This window comes from Staurois parvus, unplaced genomic scaffold (genome assembly GCF_062004578.1).
Source record: "Staurois parvus isolate SC_StPar_1 unplaced genomic scaffold, SC_StPar_1.0 ptg000226l, whole genome shotgun sequence".
In the NCBI taxonomy this organism is placed as follows: domain Eukaryota; kingdom Metazoa; phylum Chordata; class Amphibia; order Anura; family Ranidae; genus Staurois; species Staurois parvus.
The window spans coordinates 3,910,396-3,933,003 of record NW_028318022.1 but is presented as its reverse complement, the minus strand read 5'-3'; the positions used below and the strand labels follow the sequence as shown (position 1 = coordinate 3,933,003).

Sequence of the window (22,608 nt, the reverse complement as noted above, 5' to 3'; positions counted from 1 at the left end):
GCAGAAGCGAGCTCCTTTGTCAAACCTTGTTTTTGTAAAGAACTAGTGGAAAAAGTATATGCTTTTCCCCAGCTCCCATACTAGGTAGTCTAGATTACATGAAGTATAAAATGCAGCGCTAATAGTCAATGAAAGGTACCAGTATATACAATAATAAATAATCGGTATAAGGTGAATATCTAAACATAAACTGCAAGAAAAATCAAGTCCTGTGATGGTGCTCCCTGTGTTCCCAGTGCATATGGAAAAATGCGCACTAACCAGAGGCGTATTAAAAATACGCAGTGTATAAATATCATGAAGATCCCCCCTTTCTCTGGTCAGGATATGGACTGGAAATGGTGGAAATGAAGATGAAACACCCTCCTATGATGAGGATGGATCCGGAGTGTCAGAGGTCCCCTTAAGGGATATGCGGGTATGAATCCTGGAGTACAGGTCGTTCCCCTCTCTGGAACTGATGGATGGATCACAGCCAGGCTCTGAAAGTTAAAAGCTCCTTCCAAATTCAAAGATGGCCGTCAGGCCTCCACGTGGCACCGTCAGCGTGACGTCACAACGTCCTGGGATCCACCTGACGTGTTTCGTGTGCACGCACTTCCTCAGAGGTAGAGACGAAGGAACGCCATGACAGTAGCGCCGTCCTTAAATATGCAAGTCTGCGCCATTTTGCCAGAGTCCGGAACGGTTTTAATAGATCAGTGCGCCTGCGCGGTGCCATTTTACCATGGGTTTAGTACGAGGAAAAACATATTTCACCATTGTTTACATGATGAAGGATAAAAGTAAAAAATAAATAATAACGAATGGGGTGCAATCCGCAGTGATGGTAAAGGGTAAACGACATATGTCAGATCATATGATAAGGTTATTTGGTATTAAGAAAGCGCTATTAAGTACTACAGGCCATTACTGCAAATAAAATGACTGTTAAGTATGCAAGTAAGAGGGGGGATTAAACAGCACTAGAATACCAATAAAAACATAATATATAAAATTATATTTAAAAGATAATAAACAAGTCAGACGATGGAAGTTTCTGATAACAATAAATTTACAGAAAAAAAAAATATGTAACATGGTGCAAATGCCCACTCAAAACACTCCTCCATGACATCAAGCAGGGGTTCTTCTTCCCTACAGCTGCTATTACTTTTGAAATTGTGCAAAGCTCTGCCAGGTCCTTCATTATATGTGAATGAATACATTAATTAAAAGTTACTACACCTGTGCCCAGATTATGGACATTAAAATATTCTATATTAAACTATAAGGCTTGCAGCCTGCCAAAATATTGTGTTCCTTTTTTTAAGAGCTTTTACTGCTTGCTCAGAATATATAAATACTTAACTGTGTATGATCTGGGCAGAGGGTTGATTTATTATTGTTAATAATAATACTAATAATAATATTAATATTATTATCCCACAATTACATAATGCCAACAGTTTATACAGCACAGTTCCAAGGGTTACATTTACAGTTATTACATTTAAATTTATTTATTAATATTATTATTTACATTTACAGTTCTTTACAGTTAGGTGAATTTAGGAAAAACAAAATGTCAGTAATGTGCATACATCTGCTAATACAGATCTGAATCAGATGGCAATGTTTTCATGAGAAATGCACCTAGGACAGTGTTCACCACGTATGTGTTTTCAAAAGAGTTTTTTGTTAGATCATTAGATCATGCATATATTGTTTAATGAGATCCAGTCAGAACCTCTGTCAAGTTTTATTGATGCTTTTCCCCAGCATTGATGCTGGTGTCTCTGTTTGAGAGTTTTCACCTTTCTTCTTGTTCTAATGACTGGTGACACCTGGGTTAGAAACTGAAGGGAAAGTAGAGTAGGGGACGTTAGGAGTTACTTTTTTGTGACCTTTTGAAGAGATTTCACTTCAGTTTATGTCTCACTAACTGGTGCCATCTGGTATATAAAATTAATTAAAATCTCTCAAATAAGGACAATAGTTTTAATTGGTATGTTGCCCAAGTTTGTGAGGCATTTACAGCAGCTTGCTGTTCTATAGCTATGCTTTTTCTTCTATACAGGTTATGTGTTCTCTGAAATTTGAATTTGTGAAAGCAAAAACCTGATAAATAAGCTTGTAGTTGGCATCTTCTAGATATGCCATGCGTTAACTATGTGAGTATAAAGATAGTGAGTGCGCTAAAATATAATGAAAGCGGCTAATGCACAAAGGTAAACCAAAAAAACAAGTAAATAGTAATGTTAAAAGGGGGTGCAGCGCTAAAAACTCAGTAAATAAAATATACCTCCAATAAATAGTTAATAAATAAATTATTAAAAAATAGTTCATAAAGTGACTCTTGTGCTCTTGTTATTTCTGGAACCGGTGTCCGTGCAGTGATATTGTAAGTAATGCGCACTCACCGGACGCGCATATAAAATGTGCCTTTAAATCAATATTCCAGATGATCATTCATAAAGCCCCAAGGATCCTATCCAATGACCTACCACCCCCTAGAGGGAAGACCACCTAGTTCCTGACCCAATTTGATGACATCTGGTATATTGATTTAAAGGCGCATTTTATTTGCACATCTGGTGAGTGCACATTACTTAAAATATCACTGCACGGTGTCAGGCTCCGCCCAACGGGATCTCTAGTGGTCCACGGCACGGGGTTTCCCAGGACGCGGAGTCTAAGTCCCAGTCTGCCTTTTCACCAGAGCCCCTGATGGTGGGGATGGACTTGGTGCAAGACTGGAACCAGGTCGCGTCCCTGGGCACCCCCGGCGGTGGCAGAGGGGTCCCGCTGAGGGTATGTGCCCGGGATGAGTCTGCTGTGAAGGGGATGACAGACCCTGATCCGAACGGGATGGATGGGATGACAGATCCCGATCCGAGCGGGATGGACGGACGACTGCCAGGAGTGAGCGAGGTCGGGCAGCGTGGTACAGGGGGAGCAAGCGGAGAATGGTCGGGGTCACAAGCCAGGTTCAGCAGGTAGCGGGCGGGCAGCGTGGTACAGAGAGTCAGGCAGAGGGATGGTCAGGAACGAGCCGGGGTCAGAGCAGGAGAGGGTCAGCGTAATCAGAACAGGCAGAGTTTGGCAACAAGGAAACGTACTAGCAGGAACACAGGAACAGGAACAAGACCTTGCGGCACTTTGGAAATGCACAGGGCAGGTTTAAATAGGGCGCCCTGAGTTTCCATTGGTGCGGCCGCGATTGCTACTGCGCATGCGCGGCTGCCGCCACGATCTCTGTATTCGCCGGCCAGGAAGAGTCGGCGATCTGCGCATGCGCGCGACGCTGAGCGGCCGGGATCCCTGACATTGCCCCCCTCCTACGGGCAGCCTCCGGATGCCCAACCGACCCCTTCCTAATGCCTGGTTCCAAAAAAATTTCTGCACAAGTCTTGGGGCGTGCACATTTTGGGCCGGCTCCCACAAATTTTCTTCCACCCCATACCCTTTCCATTTCACCAGAAACTGAGTCCGGCCTCCCCTTTTCCTACAATCCAGGATAGCCTCAACTTCAAATTCCTCCTCCCCATCCACGTTTACTGCCTCCGGTGATTTAGACCTTCGATCCGGGAAGGGGTCTGGAGTTGCTTGTTTCAGTAGAGATACGTGGAAGACCGGATGAATCTTCATAGATTCAGGCAGTGCGAGCTCGTATGCTACCTCATTGATCCTGCGTTTGACCCGAAATGGGCCCAGGAATTTGGGAGCCAATTTCTTCGATGGGCAGGACATCTTTAAATTTGTGGTGGACAACCAAACCTCAACTCGCCTCTTCTTTTTTTATCAAAAGCCCTCTTATTGCTCTCCTGGGCCTTTGCCATCGCCTCTTGGAGCAATTTGCTATTAGAGGATAAAAAGCCCAGCATGTCCTGCGTGGCAGGGACCGTGACTTCCGGAATCAAATCCGGTAAAAAAGTGGGGTGGAACCCATAATTTGCGAAAAAAGGAGCCTGGCCTGTAGCAGAATGACTCGCGTTATTATAGGCGAACTCCGCTAGCGGCAGGAGGGTCAACCAGTCGTCTTGGAGGAAGGTAGTGTAGCATCTGAGGTACTGCTCAAGTGTCTGATTCGTTCGTTCTGTCTGGCCGTTTGTTTGTGGGTGATATGCAGAGGACAATGACAGTTTAATTCCAAGCGTCTCACATAGAGCTTTCCAAAATCTAGACGTAAACTGAACCCCCCTATCTGACACAATATCCTTGGGGATTCCGTGGAGTCTCACCACCTCCCTGATAAAAACCTGTGCTGTCTCATGGGCTGTCGGTGTGTTCTTTAAAGGTACAAAATGAGCCATCTTGGATAACCGGTCTACAATCACAAAGATTGCTGTGTGTTCCTGGGAGGGTGGAAGCTCTACAATAAAGTCAACGGAGATCATGCTCCAAGGTCTGTCAGGTATTGGTAGTGGGCGTAATAGGCCCCAGGCCTTGTTTCTGGTAGTTTTATTCCTCTGGCACACGGTGCAAGTCTTAACATATTTCTCGCAATCCCTGGCCATAGTGGGCCACCAAAAGGTGCGTTGCAATAGTTCCAGGGTCTTGCGTATTCCAAAATGTCCCGCTAACGGGTGGTTGTGGCAGTATCCAAGTACGGGTCTCCTCGGGAACTACAATCTGGCCTTCTATCCAAAGAAGCCCCTCCCGATTCACTAAGGAAATACCGGGTGTGCCTGGCATGCCTATGGATGCGGTCTGCAGTTTGGAGCAGAGCTCAGATTGTAGGATCAAAAAATTCCCTGAGGACAAGATTGTGTCAGGTCGGGGCGTCTCTTCAGGGTCCCCGAACATACGGGAAAGCGCGTCGGGCTTAGTATTCTTTGATCCTGGTCTGTAGGTAATGTGAAAAGCAAATCGTGAAAAAAAAAGTGCCCACCTAGCCTGACGTGGTCTCAAGCGCTTTGCTGTCCTCAAATATTCCAGGTTTTTGTGATCTGTGAATATCAATATTGGGTGTACCGCCCCTTCTAATAAATACCTCCATTCCTCTAGTGCCACCTTGATTGCTAGAAGCTCCCGGTCCCCAATATCATAATTCCTTTCTGCGGAAGTCAGTTTTCTAGAGAAAAAGGCCACCGGGTGCATGAGCTCTTTAATGCCCTTCCTCTGCGACAAAATCGCCCCCACTGCGTTTTCAGACGCATCCACCTCCAGGATATAGGGCATAGATGAGTCAGGATGGCTCAGGATAGGGGCCTCAGTGAATAACCTCTTTAAAGTCGTAAACGCTTCCTGCGCTTCTGGTGTCCACTGGAAACAGACCCCCTGTCTGGTTAACTGAGTAATCGGGGAAACTAAACCTGAAAAGTTCTTAATGAACTTTCTATAGAAGTTTGCGAAGCCTATGAACCGTTGGACCACCTTCTTGTCAGTGGGTATGGGCCAATCTAAGATAGCTGACACCTTTTGGGGATCCATGGCTATACCTGTAGTGGAAATGGTCAGACCCAAAAAGGAAATGCTATGCTGCTCAAAGCAGCACTTGTCTGCCTTAGCATATAGACCGTGTTGGCGGAGTCGTTCCAAAATGCCCCCTATGGACCTCTAAGGATGGGGAAAAGATCAGGATGTCGTCTAGGTATACGACAACAAAGATGTCCAGATAGTCCCTAAATACGTCATTAATGAAGTGTTGGAAAGTGGCGGGCGCGTTGCATAGGCCGAAGGGCATGACCAAGTATTCAAAATGCCCGAATCTAGTACGGAATGCTGTTTTCCATTCATCCCCCTTTCTGATGCGGACTAGATTGTATGCTCCCCTCAGGTCCAGTTTAGTGAAGATAGAAGCTGATTTTAATCTCTGAAAGAGCTCAGGGACTAGAGGTAGCGGGTAACGATTCTTGACAGTTACTTTGTTCAGGTCTCGGTATTCTACACAGGGTCGTAGGGATTTGTCTTTTTTTTCCACAAAAAAGATACCAGCCCCAGCTGGTGAAGTGGAGGGCCGAATGAACCCCTTACGGAGACTTTCATCAATATACTCGTTTAGAACCCCTAATTCCCGTTCAGTCAACGGAAATATTTGCCCAAAAGGTATCTCCGAGCCTGGGAGCAAATCAATCGGGCAGTCATATGTTCGGTGCGGGGGCAGGACCTCTGCCCCCCGCTTACTGAATACATCTGAATAACTATGGTAGGCTAAAGGAATGGCTTGAGCCAATTCTGCCTCCATATCCAGACAGAGCAAAGCCTGCGGTGCCGGAGACGCACTAGGGAGGCAATGCTGCTGGCAATAGGATGACGTGAAGTGAACTGATCCAGACTTCCAATTAATCTGCGGGTCATGGGCTTGTAACCAAGGGAGGCCCAAGATCACCGGGAACAGGGGGGATGCAATGGCATCCAGGCAGAGAAGCTCCTGGTGATGGTTGGCCACTGTAGTAAAAATAGGTGGAGTTTCACGGTCCACTACCCCTGACCTAATTTGGGACCCGTCAGCTAAGAATATATTTAACCCCGTCTCCTTTGACTGTAAAGGAATCTGCTGCTGAGCTGCGAAATCCAGATCTATGAAGCAACTACATGCTCCAGAGTCTATAATTGCGGTAGTTACCACAGTTCTCCCTGGCAGCTGCAAGGAGATAGATACTGCTAGATAACTGGTGTTGTTCTTAACCTTAGGAGTAACTGTGGAAAATATCGCAGGAAACCTCCTCCTCTTGGCAGGGCAGGTATGTACTATATGGCCCGCTTCCCCACAATAAAAACAAAGCCGGTTTACCTGACGCCTCTGGCGCTCCTCAGACGTTAGTGGAGACTGAACCCCTCCTGCTAACCTGAGATTTGATGTATCCGTGAATTCCTGGTTCCGGTTGACCCGTGGAGACTTGGTCTGGACTGGAAGTCGCCTGGCTGATCTCTGCTCTTGGCTGGACCTTTTCCTCCTACGTTCCCGCAACCGGCGGTCAATCTGGATACATAAGGTTATTAGGCCCTCAAGAGTTTCGGGCATGTCAACTCGGGCCAGCTCGTCCTTCAGTGGTTCGGTTAACCCTATGCGAAATTGGTGAGACAGGGCCGCCTCATTCCATTTGGTGTCACCACCCCAACGCCTGAATTCGGCGGCGTATTCCTCCACTGTCCGATTACCTTGCCTTAGGGTACGTAGGGACATTTCGGCCGTCGCGGCCGTATCTGGGTCGTCATATAAGAGCGCCATTGCTTTAAAAAATGCTGTTACTGAACCTAACTGAGGGTCTCGGTTCTCTAGTAGTCGGTGGGCCCAGGCTTGGGGTTCCTCTTGTAATAAAGAAATAATGAACCCGACCCTTATGGTTTCTGATGAGAACGTTCGAGGCTGGAGGTCGAAGTATAACTGGCAGGAAATACGAAACCTCCTGAATCTACCTCGATCCCCGAAAAAATGCTCCGGTAAGGGAACTCGGGGCTCCGGTGCAGATGTCAGAACTAGTGTTTCCCCAGGGCGCTCTTTAGCCTGCCCGGTAAGGGTGGCTAAGGTCTGCATACGGTCACCTAATTCTGTATAGCTCTCCTGGAGGAGCCTAACCCCCTCTGTGAGGGTGGCAATGTGTTGGCACAGATCATCCAGGGGGAAGGTTCCCCTTCCAGACTCAGTCATGGCCGCAAGGTACTGTCAGGCTCCACCCAACGGGATCTCTAGTGGTCCACGGCACGGGGTTTCCCAGGACGTGGAGTCTAAGTCCCAGTCTGCCTTTTCACCAGAGCCCCTGATGGTGGGGATAGACTTGGTGCAAGACTGGAACCAGGTCACGTCCCTGGGCACCCCCGGCGGTGGCAGAGGGGTCCCGCTGAGGGTATGTGCCCGGGATGAGTCTGCTGTGAAGGGGATGACAGACCCTGATCCGAGCGGGATGGATGGGATGACAGATCCCGATCCGAGCGGGATGGATGGACGACTGCCAGGATTGAGCGAGGTCAGACTAGCCGGGTCGGTATCGTGCGGGCAGCGTGGTACAGGGGGAGCAAGCGGAGAATGGTCGGGGTCACAAGCCAGGTTCAGCAGGTAGCGGGCAGCGTGGTACAGAGAGTCAGGCAGAGGGATGGTCAGGAACGAGCCGGGGTCAGAGCAGGAGAGGGTCAGCGTAATCAGAACAGGCAGAGTTTGGCAACAAGGAAACGTACTAGCAGGAACACAGGAACAGGAACAAGACCTTGCGGCACTTTGGAAATGCACAGGGCAGGTTTAAATAGGGCGCCCTGAGTTTCCATTGGTGCGGCCGCGATTGCTACTGCGCATGCGCGGCCGCCGCCGCGATCTCTGTATTCGCCGGCCAGGAAGAGTCGGCGATCTGCGCATGCACGCGACGCTGAGCGGCCGGGATCCCTGACACACGGACACCGGTTCCAGGAATAACAAGAGCACAAGAGTCACTATGAACTGTTTTTTAATCATTTATTTATGAACTATTTATTGGAGATATATTTTATTTACTGAGTTTTTAGCGCTGCACCCCCGTTTTACATGCGTTAACTATACCTAATAAATAACATTCTCATGTTCTGAAATATTGTGAAAGAATCAAAAGAGAACTCAATAGGTGGAATAATATACAATACTTTGCAGTAAATAACAGAGTACATTGTCAAGTATTTATCATAAAATACAGGGTATAGCAGAGAAAAATGTAACAGCATACACAATATACTGATGGTTTCTTTATTAAATTTAATGTACTATGGTAAACTCATATGAGACCAGCATAAACTGAAGCTCTCCTCAATAAATGAGCAGAAATAGGTAACCAAAATAGGTACAAACACAATTAAAGGCTAAGTTGCTGATGGGCTCTTGCTATGAGGGAGCTAAGCCTTTCGTAAAAAAGGACTTTGATGTAATGGAAATTGCCCTCAACAGCAAGTAAGCTATGTACAGTCATCAAAGTTAGTCTTCTGACAGTTACGTTGGTTCGCGTATTGGCTTTGGATAGTCCTACACCCAGTGAGATAGTCTCAAGAAAACAATGGATTCCTTAGGACACTTGAGTGGGAGAGATCAGGTTATAAATTAAAGTTTTGTGATATAGGCTCTGGCCAAAAAGGACTATCAGTGCTTTCTAGTGGGCAAATGCAAAGTGTGAGAAAGGCAAAACATGATCAAGCTTCACAAAGAATCTGTACAATGTCTGTAAATAGGACAGTAATGGGTTAATAACCTGTTCACCAGCTTCCTCAGATCAGTTGCAGCAGGTTATACAAAATTGAAGGGCCCTCCTTTGGTGAGATGATTTTTCCAGGTGGATTCCTCTTATGGTCTGGTGAATTTGTGATCCCACTGATACAGTAGCAGTCCATCAGTGTCCCTGAAACAGACCTGATTGCAGGAAGACCAGATTATGCAGGGCTTTATGCACAGGCCTCAGAGCCGGATCTAGTCATGGCAGACAAGTGCTGACACATTACAAGTCTCAGTCCAGTGATCTGTGGCTACAGCAATCTCTGGACAGTGCAGACCAACTGACAATTCATCTCTACAGCCACAAACCGATCTTCTCAGTTCTCCTCTTTCTGTCCCAGCGGAATCTCCTCACTCTCTTCATTGGCTGGCGGCGATCTCTCTACAACTCTTTCCTCGGACTGTAATGCTTATTGCTCAGACTACATCTAGTGTTCTATGTTTGAGGCTCAAAAGCTCAAGGTCTCTACTAGCTCCATCTCAGAATGGAAAATGAGAATTGCATTCAGGTCATTTCACAATAATACATTCAGGCTCTGCATAATCCAGTAACAGTGATTCTGGTTACATGGGAGTAATATGAAGACACACAACAGTATTTGAGACATGCATGGGATATGAGGTATAATATCTTTTCAATCACTTAACCATTTTTTAACCACAATCTGTTTTTAGGTGCTCATGCAAAGTACCCTATGCCACCCTCTGTGCTACTTTATATTACCTCTGATCATGTAAGGGTAAAACATAACTAAATACATTTTCATTTTGGATATCAGATTTTTGCAATCTGGGTCCCGTTGGGGAGATTTCTTTTCAACTCAATTAAAATTCAGTGACAATGGTCACAAGCACAAATAGGCGTGGTGGATTTCCCTTATGAGGGAACAGCCATGAATAAAAATCAAGCCGATGTTCTAATTCCTTTTGCACTCCGTCCAAATACAAAAAGAAATTGTGGTTTTAGATATACTTTCAGTGAAATATGACAAGAGGTTGTTTGGGAGTCAAAGAATGAAATGTGGTAACTAGTGACAGCCTTGTTGAATGGCATGCTATCAATGGATGGTAATGTGGGAGTGAGCAGGTATAAAATGTAAATCATGATCAAATAATTTACATTTGAGCAATAATATGTCATATAAGGCAATGTGGTTTGAAGATTAATAAAAAATTTGCAAATTGTACATTATAGTTCACATGAGGAGGTCCATATAACACAAACTTAGAATATTAGCTGAAAACTATGGAAGCAGCTGCCAGGACACTATCTTTCCTTTAGCAGATCTGTCCCTTATGTACTTATTGTATTATAAGAATGAAGAATGAGTAAATGGCTCAAACAGTTTTGCATAACAAACTCTTAGGATTATATTTTAATACACTTCAAAGGATGGCATGAGGAGACTTAAAGCTGTTAGATGCCAGGAAAACACTATGGAGACAGACATTCCAACAGTACACAGTATATTTAGCAAAGTGCTTGAGCTCTGCAACAGCCCGTAAGGACAAGAAGACTTGCTTATTAAGTCAGTACACCTGGAGCAGGGAAATTAGCTTTGTGGGTTTTTTGTACAAAGCCAAATCTAGTGCAATCTGAACTACTGAGTAGAGAACAATTGTCCTGTTTTTGTCAAAGGAGTTTCTGAATAGTTGTTAAATGTTTAATTAAAGTGTGGCTTTTCAAAACATAAGATTTTTCTTTTTTTCTTGCATTTTTCTTTTCATCCAAAGCTCTTACTGTGTCTCTTTGCATCAGGATGTTTAATAAATCTACCATAGAAATTAATTTACTTTATTACAAACAAGCAGACAGGATCTTAAAGGATAAGTTCACCTTTTGGCCAAAAATAATGAATGCACATTTTATTGCAGGTAAAAAATGAGCATTTATTATTTTTGTTCAAAGGAGCCTGTAAAGCATTACACCAGAGATCAGTAGATCACTAATGCCATGCAGGTTTCCTGTAGACCTGTCAGAATATCTGCTAGCTGTACGGGATGTATGAGCAAGCAGATATTCTGACAAGAAGTTTCAATGAACTACCACAGAGCTCCACAACGCCGAGGTAGTTCATTAAAAACTACAAGCTGACAGCCGCCGAGGCTGTCAGGACTTGTAGGCACTCATTCACAGAACTCTGTGAATGAGTGACACACCCGTGTGGGCGGAGCCCCACATGGCCATGCTGTTTTCAAATCTGACAGAGAGTACAGGTAAACTTCTCCTCCTACTGTCAGAGGGAGGGGGTGGGTGGGCGTGGCTGCAACTATGGGAACATGTTACATATTCCACCCTAAAATAGGTGGAACATGTAACATGTTTCAAAGGGGAACTTATTCTTTAAGTTGGCAATACACTAGAAGAATTTTGTTTTAAAACTTGCACTTCAGGAACTTTCATTTGATTTTTGAATTCTTAGTGAAGTCAAATTGACATTCATTTTTTACCACAGTGGTGAGAAATTTCAGGACCAGCATGGATTGAATGAATTTCTAACAGTGAATGTGGTTTTCATGTTGGAAATTTAATTCATTCCAAAATTTTAATTTAAAAGCAAGCAATATTTTGAAGTACTTTATTTTGAAGTACTTTTGAATGACATTTTTCAAGTCAATGAATGATAACAGTTTTTGTACTACCGTTGGTTCAGAAATCTATTAGTGTATGTTCAGCTTTAGAGACAAGTAGATAAAGATATTTTTTTTACTTGTCAGATCGTAATTCTTTTCCTTTTTTTATAAAGGATAAATTCACCTTTGAAGATATGTTACATGTTCCACCTGTTTTTAGGGTGGAACATGCAACATGTTCCCATAGCTGCAGCCGCACTCAACCCCCCCCCCCCCGACAGATAGTACGAGGAGAAGTTTCCCTGTACTATCTGTCAGATTTGAAAACAGCATGGCCCTGCGGGGCTCTGCACACACGGCCACATCACTTAGCGGCTGTCGGCTTGTGGAGCACCGTGGAAGCTTTCTTACAAAATATCTGCTTGCTCGTACATCCTGTACAGCTAGGAGATATTCTGACAGGTCTGCATGAGACCTGCATGACATCAGCAATCTACTGATCAGGCTACTGCAGACAAAAGTAATAAATGCACATTTTTTTTATGTGCAAACAGGTAAAACATTTGCTTAAATAAAAGTTGCTTGTTCATTTCAATCAGAGTCAATGTGTAAATTCCCCTTTGCAGATTAAAAAACATTTAGTGATGACTAAAGCCCAACTCAGGGAAATATGAAAATTCTTCCTTGCAGCTGAGCTGCACACACTCTGCAAGGTTTAACTGCTTATTTAAGTCTAGAGGGGAGTAAAAGCGCTTTTACTTTCCCAGTACCTAGCAGATAGTGCTCCCTCATACTGTGGCTGTGGACTGTCCCTCAATGTCCTCATGCCCAATGCAGGGCTATGGACCCTGCATCGAAGTCCAAAACTAAGGGTGGTTGGGGGGGGCAACCTACCCCAGGCTCTACACTGAAAGGGGCTCCATGGTAGAGCTGCATGTGCTGTGAACTCTACTGTACTGAGCTGCTTTCTTGGATATATACAGACCAGCTACTCCTCAGATTTCATGCCCAAATACAGATAACAGTCTAAGTGGATGGGGTGCCCGGGGAACAGCTCTGGATCTCTTCTTCTCCCCATACACCGCCACAACACCAGTAGACCCACTTTTAGCCACTACCAAGATGGACATGTGCTCTAGCAAATCCAAGGGCACAGACAAACACACCCTTAGCATGAAAATAAACCCAAAACAATCTGACAGCTCTCCTCTCTCATCAGTGGCAGCTGGCTCTTGCCTGTCTGCTTCTTCCATAGGTGCAGCTACTGCCTAGTCTAGTAAGTAAATTAATAAAAAATCTGAAAAGAGAGGTTATAAATAGACTAGGTATCCCCTACACTGTGAATATGTACGGTCCAGTGACCAAACATAGCTGGTAACTAAAAAAGACGTGAACAGGATGTTCACCAAAGTGGTTACAAAAAAGGACCATGCTGTAAATCATAATACAATAAATGTATGAAACAATTCAATGTTATTTATGGTTCAGAATATAAATGCATACAATTGCCAATCGTTAAACAAAATAAGATTAAATACCAATATCCATTACCTCACCCAAGACAACGTTGTCTCTATCACCATTAAAAAATATTCATGACGTCATGGTGTGGCCTTCTATATATAAGAATATTTAGAGCAACAGCCACCAGTCATCTGTCGGGCAATTTCTTATCACCCTCTGGGCTAGCAACATCGGGATATTCTAGCATGGACTATTGTGATACATAAACTAATGATTCCTAGATAGGAATTTATGTGGCATAAAGTCCAAGTGATACTACTTAGGTACTTGTGTGGAAGCAATCCTAATCAGGATATGATGGTATGTCGAGTCCCACAGCATAAATCACTGGATATATTATTTATGGAATGCAAAGCAGGCAACCATTGGCATAAATATGGATAGACAGGTAAAGTACTCAGCAGGATAGTAATGGCAAGAGTTCATGAATGCAGAAAGTATAGATAAGTATAGGCAATTAAGCATAAGTTCTTTGTTTCGAAGCAGTCAAGCCAAGGTAAACAGCTGTGAATGCTGACAGAGGGTATCTACTCACCATCAAGCTGTATAGCCAAAATGCAAGTTCACTCACCCTTTCTGCTAGAGATGTTCCATCCTTTGTAGAAATGTTATTAGTCTGGTAAAAAACCTGACACTGCCCTGCAATTAACACTTGCATCTCCAGAGATAGCCCACATTTTACAGCCACTACTAATCAGGGAAGAACTAGCTTCATTTGCAGCCCAAATGCAATCCACTCTGAAAGCAGATCTTACTGAGGTCAGGCAAGAGCTGTTAACCATTTCCTCTAAGGTCTCCACTCAGGAATCTAATTATGCTCTGTTAGAACAAAGAGTGGTCCTCCTTGAACAGCAGAAAACTCAGTTCTGTTAATGAGAAGTGCAACTGCGTCTGGATGACCTAGAGACTTGCAATAGGTAGATCATCAAACTATGGGGGATCCCAGAGGCTAAAGCGTGCGCCAATTTATTTCCCACTGTAATGGCCATCTTTAATAAATACCTGGACAAGCCACCATCCTCAGCTCTGGCAATTGATAGGGTACATAGCGTGGGCCCTAACAAAATCCCAGAGATGCCCTCTGCAGGGCCCAATATTTTAGAATTGAGAGGGGTCCCACAGGTCTCATACAATCTTCTTCCCCTGCCGCTCCACTGGTACCTGAGCTCCTCCCCATCACAAGTGCTAGAGCTGCAGCAAAGAATCATGTAGCACCGTAGTGTTTGTGATGTTGAGGAAATTGGGCAACAGAAGAGCAGCAGGTAGAAAAAATGACAGCTGTCAAGGAACCAGCAGGTGCTTCAGTAGCACTCGCTAGTTACATCGTATAAATGCAACTGGAAGCTCTGGGGTTTGGCTCCCATTGGGATCCACCTCCAAACGCCACAACCCCCCAAACCTTTTATTACTAATACATGAAATCAAAAGAATGAGGCTGTTGTGACCATTGAAATATAGAATATACACTTTATTAATAGTATTATTAAAGTATAATGGCTAGGTTTCAATGGGCACAGCAGCCTCATTATATTCAATGTATTATGACTAGAATGTTGGGGGGGGGGGGTTAAATATTAGTGAGGAGCTCCCATCTAACTTACTACTGATTTCTGACTCTATGCCACTTACTACTGACCTGTGAACTCTGCGCGACTTACTATTGACCTGTAAACTCTGTCACTTACTACTGACCTGTGAACTCTGCATCACTTACTACTGACCTGTGAACTCTGCATCACTTACTACTGACCTGTGAACTCTGCATCACTTAGTACTGACCTGTGAACTCTACATCACCTACTACTGACTTGTGAACTCTGTGTCACTTACTACTGACTTGTGAACTCTGTGTCACTTACTATTGACCTGTAAACTCTGTGTCACTTACTATTGACCTGTAAACTCTGTGCTACTTACAACTGACCAGTGAACTCTGCATCACTTACTGCTGACCTTTGAACTCTGCATCACTTACTACTGACCTGTAAACTCTGTGTCACTTACTACTGACCTGTAAACTCTGTGTCACTTACTATTGACCTGTAAACTCTGTGTCACTTACTATTGACCTGTAAACTCTGTGTCACTTACAACTGACCTGTAAACTTTGTGTCACTTACTACTGACCTGTAAACTCTGTGTCACTTACTATTGAGCTGTAAACTCTGTGCTACTTACAACTGACCAGTGAACTCTGCATCACTTACTGCTGACCTTTGAACTCTGCATCACTTACTACTGATCTGTGAACTCTACATCACCTACTACTGACCTGTGAACTCTGTGTCACTTACTACTGACTTGTAAACTCTGTGTCACTTACTATTGACCTGTAAACTCTGTGTCACTTACTACTGACCAGTAAACTCTGTGTCACTTACTATTGACCTTTAAACTCTGTACCACTTACAACTGACCAGTGAACTCTGCATCACCTACTGCTGACCTTTGAACTCTGCATCACTTACTACTGACCTGTGAACTCTACATCACCTACTACTGACCTGTGAACTCTGTGTCACTTACTATTGACCTGTAAACTCTGTGTCACTTACTATTGACCTGTAAACTCTGTGTCACTTACTATTGACCTTAAACGCTGTGTCACTTACTATTGACCTGTAAACTATGTGTCACTTACAACTGACCAGTGAACTCTGCATCACCTACTGCTGACCTTTGAACTCTGCATCACTTACTACTGACCTGTGAACTCTACATCACCTACTACTGACCTGTGAACTCTATGTCACTTACTATTGACCTGTAAACTCTGTGTCACTTACTATTGACCTGTAAACTCTGTGTCACTTACTATTGACCTGTAAACTATGTGTCACTTACAACTGACCAGTGAACTCTGCATCACCTACTGCTGACCTTTGAACTCTGCATCACTTACTACTGACCTGTGAACTCTACATCACCTACTACTGACCTGTGAACTCTGTGTCACTTACTATTGACCTGTAAACTCTGTGTCACTTACTATTGACCTGTAAACTCTGTGTCACTTACTATTGACCTGTAAACTCTGTGTCACTTACTATTGACCTGTAAACTATGTGTCACTTACAACTGACCAGTGAACTCTGCATCACTTACTGCTGACCTTTGAACTCTGCATCACTTACTACTGAACCCCTGCACTCTGCTTCTAAGTTAACCATGGTCAATATTCAGTACTAAAAAACATACCCAATTTTTACTACGGTACACTGCACACACCACACTTTTTTCTTGCTCAGGAGGGCCCAATTTATGATCCTGTACACAGACCCCAGTACTTTCAATGCCACTGCCTGCATCAGCCTTGATGGCATCAGAAGAATGATGCAAGATGCTGTGGGAACTAGTCTTGCATTGCAAATTAGCTGAGGATTGGGTAAGTAAATCTTGCAGTACAGGTGCAGCCCCATCATGGGAGAATTCTCAAGTATCTTTGAGCTGGGATTTAAGCCATAGGCATAATTAATTAACTGCATCTTGCATTCATAATGATCTGTTTAGGATTGTTGGCTGCTCCCCAGACCTGCAATATGAGGTTATCTGAGCATGTTTAGGACCAAACCGGTCTGCCGCTAGTGTTGTCCTCAACATATGAAGTTAGGCTTTGCATTGTGTGATTGTCATTGTGAAGCAAAAAAGACGCCCGTAAAATAACTGCTGGTGGTTTGTCAATGCCTAGCGAGCAAGGGCAATGAACTTAAAATGAAAAGAATTACCAAATTTTATGTAGGATTACTTATAATTGTTTCCTTGACCAGTATTCCTTATTATCAATCATATTCAGTAACAAAAGAAAAAGTAATCTTAAATAAAGATTCTGTCAGCAGAAACTCTTTAAAAACTATGAAACACGCATACATTTGTGAGTCAATGAATAGGAAAGTACATGACCAGCTACTGCAGTATTTATTCCAACAGTTCAGTCAGTATTCCCTTTGTAGATAGTGGAGATTGGCACAGCAGGATGGTCCATGGGGAACAGAAAAATCTCCACTAAGGTGTTGCTACATTTTTCCTTCATGCTGCTTTTGCAAACTTCTGCATGAATGAATTACAATTCTTCTTTATATTTGTATTGCACAGCACTGCAATGGACCCTGTGGATTTTTAAATGGATGTAGCAGTTGTGACAGAATCCAATGAAATACAGTTATATTAAGCTTTTTAAATTCTAGTTAGTTTCCTAAATCTTTCCAGTTCAAAAAACCTGGACGCTAGCAAAAGCTGAAATGAAAAATTTTATGTATCCCATTTAGTAAAATTGTAGTTTTACCCTCCACACAAGGATGACATGAACAAACCTCCAGAAGGAAATATTTTCAAGTGAAACAATCCTAAACAGTATTATTATTATTATATACATAATTTTTTCATTGTTACTGTTTTACCACATAACTCCAAAGGAAAATGGGCAGCACAGTGGCTAAATGGTTAGCACTCCCGCCTGGCAGTACTAGGGTCGTTGGTTAAAATTCCAACCACAGCACCACCTGCCTGGAGTTTGCATGTTCTTCCTGTGCCTGCGTGGGTTTCCTCCGGGTACTCCGGTTTCCTCCCACACTCCAAAGACATGCTGGTAGGTTAATTGAATACTGTCTAAATTGGCCCTAGTATGTGTATGTATGAATGTGAGTTAGGGACCTTAGATTGTACACCCCTTGAGGGTTAGGGACTGATGTGAATGTACAATATATATGTAAAGCGCTGAGTAAATTGACGGCGCTATATAATTACCTGAAATAAATAAATAAAACATACACTGTTAGAGCTTTAAAAAAAGGTTGAGCCATGTTTTTACTGACCCCCATCCACCCCACTTAAGCTGCAAAGGCAGAAAGACAAGGGTGTACACATGCCGCAGCCATGAAGCAAAGGCAATAATTTCCCCCCCCCCCCCCGTTATGTTTTCTGCCAAACAGGACCATTCAAGTGAATGGAGCTGTGCTGTAACCACCGTGCATTACACATGGTTTTAGCACAAAGGAGTGACATTTAGAGGGTTAAGACAGTAAATGAGGTGACATACCACTCTGAAAAGTGATCCACTACAGATTTCTTTTCAGATGAGTGTTAAGTACTGCCCTAGTGTAAACCTAACATTATTCTCCTGCTGAGATACACTGTATGTGTAACCTTACTCTTCTGCTGAAATACACTGTATGTGTAATCTTGCTATCCTGCTAAGTTGCACTGCATGTGTAACCTTAACCCCTTGAAGCCGATGTCACACAAATATGCGGCCTCACAGAACTGGGCTTTTTTCCATGGGACCGCATATCTGCATACCTGTCTTTCTGCGCTCCCACCACAAAGACCACGGTGTCACTGAGAGCCCCGGATCCCTTTCTAACGATTGGGACCCAGGGCTCCTGATTCCAGGTCACATGATCGCTGTGATAGCCTCTGATTGGCTATCACAGTGATAAGTCACTGTACAGCCTGGCCCCCTTGTTTTTTTTCTCTCTATGAATGGAGGAGAGAGATATATTGTATCACTCTAACTCCTGGCATAGAGAGAAAAAAAATGTTTGTTGAAAAAAAAAAAAAAGATTGTTTCTGGGCTGTACTATGGGTACAAACAACAAATAACATACACATCTATGGTATTCTTGCAATAATCAAGAGCTGGAAAATGTATTTTGGGTTGTTTTTTGGTGGTAGGTTATGGTAGTAACAAGAAACACACAGCTAAATTTAAAAAAAATATATTTTTTTTACTATTCTGGGCCAGTTTTCCTTTGATAATAAAAAAAATCAGGAAATATCCATTACCATTTACGACCAAATGAAAGCCCAATTTGTCCTGAAAAAAACAAGGTATAATTCACCTGGATGTACAAAGTAGTTGTGATGATATGTACGGTTTTACTAACACGTCAATGTTGCAAAATTGTGCGCAGGCATTAAGATTTGTTTTACCCATAGGCGTGAAGGGGTTAAGCTGGCCATAGAGGGATTGAATCTCAGCCAGTTCAGCAGGGACTGGCCGATATTCGATACATCTATGGGCAGGCCATTGATAAACTTCGGTACACCTAGCATGTTGGATTTTTAGCATGTAATTATTTCCTGGTATACTATCTAAGGTCCATAGCTTACATTCATACTGTACATACACATACTAAGGCCAATTTAGTCAGGAGCCAATTAACCTACCAGCATGTCTTTGGAGTATAGACTATACTCTTATTCAAAAATGATATACTAATCTACTTTTTATTTATTTGTTTATTTTTTTGTTCAGGATCTATTTAATCACTTCCCGTCTGCCCTATAGCAGATATACTGCTACAGGGTGGCACAGGTGAGCAAAATCACATACATATATATGTGATTTCACATTTTGGGGTATGAGGCACGTGCACTCCCTAACAGCACCATCATTCGAGGCCGCGGCTGTCCATCACCAGGTCCCGGCCAGTGATTACTTGCTGGCGTCCGGTGATTGCTGAGCATCTCCAACAGGGGGGGAGAACTGTTAGTGAACAAACAGTTCTCCACCCTGTCAGCTCATGCACACTGCTTTTCATGGCTGTGCACAGAATGCCTGCTGCAGTCTCACTATAAGTCACTGATCATCACCATTACTATTAAAAAAAAGTACAAAAACAAAATTTCAGTATATACACTGCCATTTGTAAACACTATAACTTTCACGTAAACCAATTAATTTACACATATTGTTTTTTTTTGCAAAGATATGTAGCAGAATACATTTTGGCCTAAATTTATGATGAAAGTTGATTTTTTAATTTTTTTACTGGACATGTTTAATAGCACAAAGTCAAAAATATATATTTTTTTTTGTCAGCCTTTTTTTTTTATAGCGCAAAAAATAAAAAACACAGAGGCGATCAAATGCCACCAAAAGAAAGCTGAATTATTGGGAAAAAAGGGATGTAAATGTAATTTGGGTGCAGAGTTGCATGATTGCGCAATTGTCAGTTAAAGTAACGCAGCGCCGTAACGCAAAAAATGGCCTGGTCAGGAAGGGGGGTAAATCCTTTAGAGGGCAAGTGGTTAAATGATACCCAGACAGTTTTTTTTTGTTTGGGGTTTAATACCCTGAAAATCTGTTCATACATAAAAATATACAGTACATAGTATAATTAAAGAAGTCGGAAGTGACGAAACGCGTCAAGGGACATGACGTCGGACGTGAACATAAACCAGAAGTAGCGAAGTGGCCATCTTGAGAGAGGTTCTGTATACCATATGCTGTTACTGAATGGACACAATACTGATACATTGAGGAGATATGCGATTTTAAAGAAGTTTTCTTGTAAGCACAGTTTTAATAAAAGAGACCCATGTATAATACATACTACACTATATGGTCTTTCTCTTTTGACCTATGATATGATGTCCTAATGAGATTGGAGGCTGGATCAGTGTGGAATGAGAGTAGCCATTTCTCATCTATGCTAATGGGCATTTAACCTCCCTAGTGGTATGATTATGTTAATATTTCTGTGCTCAAAGCGGTAAATTTTTTTGCATGGAAATATGTCGTTTTTTTATTGTAGGATTGTAATTTTTAGGAATAACTCACTGAAATCTGTCCGAACAAGAGTCTAGTAAACATCCCGGGGATGATAAAATTTGAAACACGAAATCATAAATGATAATATAATAATCATAAAAATAATAATATAATAATAATACATTTAATTTAATAATATAATCAAACCAAAAACACTGAAATTTGAAATAGAGCGCAAAGTTCACACATCACTGAACTTAGTCGCAAAATCGTTTTCAGTGTCTGATGACGAATTTCCCCACGAATCATTATCACTCAATTCTGCAAGTGGTTCTAATTTACTATTGCTGTTCTCTAGCTGGTCTAAAACCGATTTTTACATAAAGGGACGCTTTTTGGACGTCATGGACGCTTCTCACTTTCAAGGCAGAAAGAACGGTAAAAATGTAGGCAGGGCACAGGACAAAGCACTAGGGACAAAATGTATGTGAAATGCTTTGAAACAGTAATGTTTTACTATGTGATTTTAGTGTATTTAGTGAATGTTACTTTTTAAAATCTTTTAAGTTTCCGCCGGTTCCGTCCACCATACATCTCAATGCTTGCAGGGACCGGAACCCAGAAGAAGGATGCTGGCATCGGCCGGAGAAGATGGCCAGGGACGCTGCAGGAGGGACATCGCGGGAGCGCAGGACAAGGTAAATGAAACCGGGAATCCCAGAGCAACGCTGTAGTGTAATCCTGAGTATAGCTCTTGGCACTGATAATTAACCCCGAGCTACACTCGGGAATACCGCCAGGGAGGTTAAGTCAGGTAAGGTGCATGGTTTGGAAGATGGCGGCGAGTGGCTTTTGTTGCATTAGTGGTGTTGAAGAGGGGAGCACATATTATTATATGTTTAAAGGATACTACACTATCATATGTTTTCTCCAGAGGTATTCTTATGAAGATAAGGATGCATTCAAAGGATCAGTTTTTGAGTGGATTTTATTATGGAATGAGATTCAACGTTATGTAAAAATATTTTTAGGGTAAGAGTATTTTATCCAGCCACATAGAAGTGGACACTGGGTGATTAATGCAAATCTTGAACACAATATACACAGAGATTTAGAATATAAGCTTTATTTGATGTTTATGCAATAGGGATAATGCACTATATGTAATTTTTGTTTTTTTTGAGGCACACGTGGATATTTAAAGAGTGAGATTTTTGGAGATGGATCAAGTGGAAGTATGAATTCTGAATAATATTTGAAGATTCACAGACGCTAAGAAAGTTTTATTTGACTTTGGACTTTTGGGGGAGAAAGTGTGACTTTTTGTGTGTCTAGGGTGTTATATATATATCATTTTGTGGGTATACTGATTTTTGCAATTCATATATAGTATAATTAATTTTTAAAAAGGTAATAAAATTACAAGAATAAAAATAGATCTTTTGGCACATAAAAATCTTCAGAACTTAGAAACATAACTTTAAAATGGCTTTACACTCTGTATATCAAAGCTTAAACCAGCATATGAAGGCTACCTAAGCAGGCCTTTGCTTAGCTTACCACATAAGAAACTGCTATGATGTGTCTGAGCTCAATATTGTCCTCCCTTTGATATTAGTATATGTTAAGTCTCTGTGTTAAGCTGGGTAAACATGTATCAAAATTCATCCAGTTTAGAAGGAACCAGCAGAATTTCGATCTATGTATACCCATATCTGTTCAACAGAAACTGATGGCTTCTGTCGAATGGTCCTGCTGAAAAAACAGCATTTGATAAGCCGATGCAGCCAATGGTTAGAGGGAATCCTGTGCTGTCAGAATGCTATAGTGAAGTAGGGGAGATCCCTGCATCCACATTCTTTGTGTG

The 22,608-nt window shown here is 42.5% G+C and overlaps 1 protein-coding gene across 1 annotated transcript in view; it reads right to left on the bottom strand.

Annotated features, from left to right (window-relative positions):
- CSMD1 (CUB and Sushi multiple domains 1) overlaps window positions 1-22,608 on the bottom strand; it is a 2,075,474-nt gene that overhangs the window by 539,889 nt on the left and 1,512,977 nt on the right. The window lies entirely within an intron of this gene.